We start from the raw sequence: 7,715 nt of genomic DNA on the forward strand, positions 1-7,715 counted from the left end.
AATGTATGTCCTATCTTCTCGAGGCAGGATACATAGCCCTATCAGAGTCTGATTCACCTTGCTGTTATCCAACTAAAGAATTTGAAAGTAAGACTCAGTCAAGCAGTGAAGAAGTTACAAACAGCTTCACCACCAGAAGTCATGGTTCATCAGAAGAAGTTCCTCCTATCCCCGAAGAAACCTGGGATACATTAGGAGAACCAAGCGGAAAATTCGACTACATGGTGAAATACTCCGCTCCTGAAAGTTCAAGAATCTCTCTTGAAGACATTGTTCCAACTGGATGGAACATTGATTACGAGTACCTCTCTCAGCCAAAAGAGATGTATAACCCTTGCTATTCATCATCAGCATCTGGTGAAGTCATCATTGAGGATTATATCCCCAAGTCACCTTCCGAGGCTATTGATTTAGAGTTCACATATCTAGTCAATGCCATCTTGGGAGAAGAGCAAGACCAAAATACAGGAGAGGATGATCTCGAAAGTGTCTCCGACAACGAGTCTCTCCATTCAGAAGATTGGAAGTTTCCTCAAAAGAAAAACCGACATACTCCACTTGGAAATGGGTATGCTCACACCGCTCAGTCTGCTGAAGTTGAAGAAGATCGTCTGAGTGTTGCAAAGACAGTGGTTGGTAAATCAAGACCTACCACAGACCAGCTTAAGCCTAAGGTTCCAGATTACTTAGTGCACAATGGGGTTCGCCACTATTGGACAGCTGTTGAAGTTTCAACTGTTGTTCGCACTCCTAAGTAGGAACTTTCACCGTTATTTTGTCCTCTCACCATAGCCCAGGGTGAAGAGATGTTTCATAGGGCTTTGCATTTTACTATTTCTTAGGAAAATGTCCCTCTTTGCTTCGCCCAAAGCAATAGAGTTTTGTTTTATAGGGTCTTTGTTTCAAGAAATGACTGTTGATAAATAAAAATGTCATTTTGTTCCTTCGTTAGTTTTTCCCTTTTCTTTTTTTTGGAAAATTGGTAATCCTAAAAAACACCCTTAAAAAACATCAAAAAATTCCATTAACTGCATACACCGAGTCTTCCCTCGTTGTCTAAATAAAACTTATCACACATATGCAGATTAATCATAAAATACCCCGTTGAAACGTGCGACCGTATGACTTCTCCAAGCTTTGGGTTTCCTGTATTCGAGACAGAGGAAGAAGAAGACGAAGAAATATCAAAGGAAATTTCACGGTTACTTCAACAAAAGGAAGAGGCCATTCAGCCATACAATGAGCCTCTAGAGATCATTAACCTTGGTTCCGATGGAACTAGAAAGGAGGTTAAGATTGGAGCTTCGCTCAGTTCAGAAATCAGAGAAAGTTTGATACAGCTGCTCAAAGAATTCTCAGAGGTCTTCGCTTGGTCTTATCAGGATATGCCAGGGTTGGATACCAGTATAGAGGAGCATCACTTACCATTAAAAGCAGAATGCCCTCCGGTCAAGCAAAAATTGAGAAGAACTCATCCAGAGATGGCCATGAAAATCAAAGAGGAAGTTCAAAAGCAAATCAACGCTGGTTTCCTCGTCACTTCAGAATACCCTCAGTGGTTAGCTAACATTGTTCCCGTTCCTAAGAAAGACGGAAAAGTCCGCATGTGCGTCGACTACAGAGATTTGAACAAAGCTAGCCCTAAGGATGACTTTCCTTTACCACATATTGATATGTTGGTTGACAGTACAGCAAAATCCAAAGTTTTCTCATTCATGGACGGATTTTCGGGATACAACCAAATCAAGATGGCACCTGAAGACATGGAGAAAACAGCTTTTGGACTAAAGAACGCAGGGGCAACATATCAAAGAGCCATGACTACACTTTTCCACGACATGATGCATAAGGAAGTGGAAGTCTATGTGGATGACATGATTGCTAAATCAGAGAATGAGGAAGATCACATACAGAATCTGACAAAGTTATTTCAACGCTTACGGAAGTTTCAGCTTCGCCTGAATCCCAACAAGTGTACCTTTGGTGTCTACTCAGGAAAACTCCTTGGTTTCATCGTCAGCAAACGAGGAATTGAAGTAGATCCAGACAAAGTCAAGGCAATTCAAGAAATGCCTTCACCCAGAACCGAGAAACAAGTTAGAGGATTTCTTGGACGTCTGAATTACATCTCGAGATTCATATATCTCATGACTGCAACTTGTGCTCCAATTTTCAAACTTCTACGGAAAAATTAGAGTTGCGTCTGGACAGACGATTGTCAGAAAGCGTTCGACAGCATTAAGGAATATCTGCTCGAACCACCCATTTTGTCTCCTCCAGTGGAAGGAAAACCTTTGATAATGTACTTAACCGTCTTAGAAGATTCCATGGGTTGTGTCCTTGGACAGCAAGACGAGGCAAAGAGAAAAGAGCATGCCATCTATTATCTGAGCAAGAAATTCACTGACTGTGAATCCCGCTACTCCATGCTCGAGAAGACGTGTTGTGCGTTGGCCTGGGCTGCCAAGCGTCTCCGCCAGTACATGATTCGACATACTACTTGTTTGATCTCTCATATGGATCCAATCAAGTATATCTTTGAGAAGCCTGCTTTAACTGGGAGAATTGCCCATTGGCAGATGTTGTTATCAGAATATGACATTGAGTATCACGCACAGAAAGCCGTGAAAGGAAGCATTCTAGCTGAGCACTTGGCTCACAATCCACTCAATGGTCATGAATCAACCAGTTTTGATTTTCCGGACGAGGACGTTATGTACCTCAAGATGAAAGATTACGACGAGCCACTACCAGACGAAGGACCTGAGATAGGATCCCAGTGGGGCTTGATCTTTGACGGAGCTGTCAATGCTTATGGACGAGGAATTAGGGCAATCGTTGTTACACCTCAGGGTACCCATATTCCATTTACCGCGCAGATTAACTTTCAAATGCACAAACAATGAGGCCGAGTATGAAGCTTGCATCATGGGTCTCGAAGAAGCCGTGGATCTAAGAATCAAACACTTGGATGTATATGGAGATTCTGCTTTGGTCATCAATCAAATCAAAGGAGAATGGGAAACACGCCAACCAGGGCTAATTCCTTACAAAGACTACGCGAGAAGATTGTTACCATTCTTCGACAGGGTAGATTTTCATCACATTCCTCGTGAAGAAAATAACTTGGCTGATGCATTAGCCACACTCTCTTCCATGATTAGGATAAATCATTGGAATGACATTCCTCGGATCGATGTTATGCGCCTGGATAGGTCTGCTCATGTTTTCACAGTAGAAGCAATCATCGACGACAAACCGTGGTATCACGACATCAAAAACTTTCTTCAAAGACAAGAGTACCCTCTTGGGGCATCAAAGAAAGATAGAAAAACTTTGAGAAAGTTAGCTGGCAGATTCTTCCTGAATGAAGATGTTCTGTACAAGAGAAATTTCGACATGGTTCTGCTCAGATGCGTTGACAAGAAAGAAGCAGAAACACTCATGAGAGAAATACATGAAGGTTCCTTTGGTACTCACACCAATGGACACACCATGACAAGGAAAATACTGAGAGCAGGATATTACTGGTTGACGATGGAGTCAGATTGCTACCAGTATGCAAAGAGGTGTCAAAAATGCCAGATCTACGCCGATAGAATTCATGTGCCACCATCTCTTCTCAACATACTCTCTTCCCCTTGGCCTTTCTCCATGTGGGGAATCGACATGATTGGAATGATCGAGCCAAAAGCGTCCAACGGACATCGCTTCATCTTGGTAGCCATAGACTATTTCACCAAGTGGGTCGAAGCAGCTTCGTATGCAAACGTCACAAGACAAGTTGTCGTCAGGTTTATCAAGAATCACATCATCTGTCGCTACGGCATTCCTAGCAGGATAATCACTGACAATGGGTCAAATTTGAATAACAAAATGATGAAGGAGCTTTGTGAAGAATTCAAGATTGAACATCACAACTCATCTCCTTACAGACCAAAGATGAATGGGGCTGTAGAAGCAGCTAACAAGAATATCAAGAAAATCATTCAGAAGATGGTCCTCACTTACAAGGATTGGCATGAAATGCTCCCGTTTTCTCTTCATGGTTACCGTACATCTGTACGTACTTCGATTGGAGCAACTCCTTTCTCCCTTGTATATGGCATGGAGGCAGTCCTACCTATAGAGGTTGAGATCCCGTCAATGAGAGTCTTGATGGAAGCAAAATTAACAGAAGCCGAGTGGTGTCAAAGCAGATTCGATGAATTGAACTTAATCGAAGAAAAGCGCATGTCAGCTTTATGCCACGGACAGCTATATCAACAAAGAATGAAGAAAGCTTTCGACAAAAAGGTTCGACCTCGCATAATCAAAGAAGGCGACCTTGTACTCAAAAAGATTCAATCTTTTCTAACGGATTCGAGAGGAAAATGGACTCCCAATTATGACGGTCCATACGTGGTCAAGAGAGCTTTCTCAGGAGGAGCCTTAATACTCACGACTATGGATGGAGAAGAATTCACCCGTCCTGTGAACGTTGACGCAGTCAAGAAATACTTTGCCTAAATAAAATAAAAAAAACAGCTCGCTAAGTTGAAAACTCGCAAAGAGCGGCTTAGGCAAAAAAGAGCGTCTCGGTGAATCGAAAACCCGAAAGGGCGATTCAGGCAAAAATTAGAGACATAAAAAATATATAATCAATCCCGGTAGACTTAAAACCCGAAAGGGGTAGTTTACGCAAAAGTTAGGGATAAATGGAAAGTAACTGTGTTCAGGGCAAACTTGATCATTCGAAATCCATAGCGGAGTATTCATCATCAGTAGGTCATCTTCTACGAAGCACGCATGCAGCACAATCCAGAGTGGAAGGGAAAGATAACGGTCGTCACGTTTCATCGTAGCCCTTTTCCCGAAAATTACCAATTTCCAACTTTGTAAATACTCCATGGGATCATGCATTTGGCTGGTTACCATTCCATAAATAATAATTTGAGCCTTGTGCCTTTTCTTTGCAAATCTAGTCTTATTCAGTTTCTTGAAATGCATTTTAAGTTTAAACAGTCATTTTCTTGAAACAAATGTTTTCATAAAACCAAAATGAATTTACTTGCAAAAATAAAGGTGCAATTTCTTTCTAAGGTTTACATACAATAGGAAGAATGCAAACAGTTGCTCCAAGAACGGTTAAGACTCCGGGAACCCAAATTTCCCCATGAGGTCGCTTTGCGAACATCTCCCGATGACGGATCTTCACTTTAAAATCATGTCACTCACTTCCAAACAGCGGGCAATTGATAACCAGATATCCCCAATGGAGTGCATCTCTCAAGAAGAAGACATCTTCTGATCATCACAAATTCAAGTCGTATCATAGGATTTCACATCCGCGACAATTCTATTCACATTCACTCTACATTTTATAATTATCATGATTTTCATGCATACATCATAATTGCATAGTCTAGTTAGTGCCCAAGTCATTAAGGCATGTACTCAAGTTTCCCCTGTAAGTTGTGGAGGAACTTTCCTCTTCGAGACAACGTTTCGTACACAAGGATCTCCCTGAGCAGGTCAACAAATGGCAATCTCCTTTAAAAAGATAGTTTGTTCACTTTTGGAGTTCCCCAGCTGAGATTCTCCCGCAGAGCGACGCTCGACATTTTTCTTCAGACAAGATGAGTTTGTTTCGCATTTGCCTTCCTCACAGAGTTGTTGAATATCCCCAGCAAGGTCAATGGATGACAATTTACATCAAGAAAATAACTCTGATTCTCCGGCAAAGTTGACAAGCGACAAGTTTTCTCCCAGGGAGATGCTTCAACAAATCCCCAGCGGAGCCAGTAAATGATAATATTCTTCAAGAAGATAGTTCAAATTCCTCAGCACGAGTCGATGAACGACAGTTTTCTACCACAGAAAAACGACTTGTTTCCACCCCTGTGGATCGACGAATGATCCCCAGCGGAGTCAGCAAATGGCAGTCTCTTTCAGCAGAAGACAGTTTGTTCACTTTCTTTTTACGGCAGGTTCAACAAATGGCAGTCTCTCCCAGTAGAGGACAGTTTGTTCTCCTAGCAATTGGCAAATGGCAGTCTTTCCCCAAGGAAAGACAGTTTGTCCGTTAAATACTCAAGAGATCGACAAATGGCAGTTTCTTTAAATAGTTTGTCTGCTTCTGAGATGTTTCATCCCCTTCAGAGTCGACAAATGGCAGTTTTCCTCTTAGGAAAACAGTTTGTTGATTCCCTGGTGTCATACCCCAAAATTTGCCCATACTATTTCTCTTACACAAATTCAAATCAGTACATAAAACTCCTAGACACACTCTCCTATACAAGGCTCTAAAACTAGGGTTTGATTTGTTCAAAGGAAAATCAGTGAATCAATGGCTCCAAAGCATCTCATATGGCTCAATATATTTCACACTATCTCTATGACAAGTATCAAGGCTCAATTCAAAGGAATGGTCACTCAATTGCTCAAAAGTCAACAAAAGACACTTTTTTTCAAAAGGACATAAAATGAGCATGGAAAATAATTTTGATATGATACTGAAGACACTGGTTAGAGGACTCTCCAAGGTTTCTAGAAAGTCCTAGAATACCTCCATACAGTAAATATTGAAGGATTTATGACTTGTTAAAGTCGAACAATTTCGAGAAAATGTATGTGTAGGATCAAGCGCTTACCACTGCGCTAAAAGCAATTGCTGTTAGTGAGGGCGCAACTTTATTTCCTTATAGTATGAGCCCTCAGGGGCTGCACCTAAAGCGAGGTTTGTAAGCTCTCTCTAGGCGCCATGGGTTGGGATGTTAAGCCCATTCGAATCCCTAAGGGTGACGCTGGATTTATTTATCCAACAATCTCCCCCCCAGTGTCAGCCGGGGGGATTCGAACCCATGACCATGCTCTGATACCACTTGTAGGATCAAGCGCTTACCACTGCGCTAAAAGCAATTGCTGTTAGTGAGGGCGCAACTTTATTTCCTTATAGTATGAGCCCTCAGGGGCTGCACCTAAAGCGAGGTTTGTAAGCTCTCTCTAGGCGCCATGGGTTGGGATGTTAAGCCCATTCGAATCCCTAAGGGTGACGCTGGATTTATTTATCCAACAGTATGAAGGCCAAAGTGGTGAATTTAAAGTCTTTTGACTAAATGGGCCCAAATAATTGATCCCTAACTTGATTCATGGACCATCTATGATCCATAGGCCATTTCATTTATTTTTAGTGTTTATTATTTATTTTTATTCTGGATTTGATCATTTGAATTCAAATTAAATTAAATAAAATACTAGAAATAATCAAAGACTATATTTGATTCTAAATTAGATCCAATATCTCATCAAAAATCAAGGCAAACTAGGTGAAATTCGTTTTGGAGAGATTTGGTACCAAATTGGCAAATTTTCAATCAAAAATATTTCACACTCAATCATACTAATTGCAAAGATTTTGATCAAATTTGTTACCCTAATGTACTCTCTATAAATGCCAAAACGGAGTCACAAGCAAGGGGTTGGAGATTACAAGGTTTTCTGCAGTCAAAGGACACCAAACCCGAGTGCACAAAAGTCAAAAATCTCAAAGGTGTTTTCTGAGTTTGAGGACAATTCAAGGAGTCCTATTGATTGGAGTACGTTCCTGGATCATCATCAAAGCTTTTCCAATCATCTTTCAAGTTTCCAACCGTCGGAAACAGTCTCAAATCATCACGGTTTGCCAATGCTAATTTTTGATCGATTCGCATATTACATACATCTTTCATGAATTT

This window comes from Vicia villosa, linkage group LG3 (assembly GCF_029867415.1).
Source record: "Vicia villosa cultivar HV-30 ecotype Madison, WI linkage group LG3, Vvil1.0, whole genome shotgun sequence".
In the NCBI taxonomy this organism is placed as follows: Eukaryota; Viridiplantae; Streptophyta; class Magnoliopsida; order Fabales; family Fabaceae; genus Vicia; species Vicia villosa.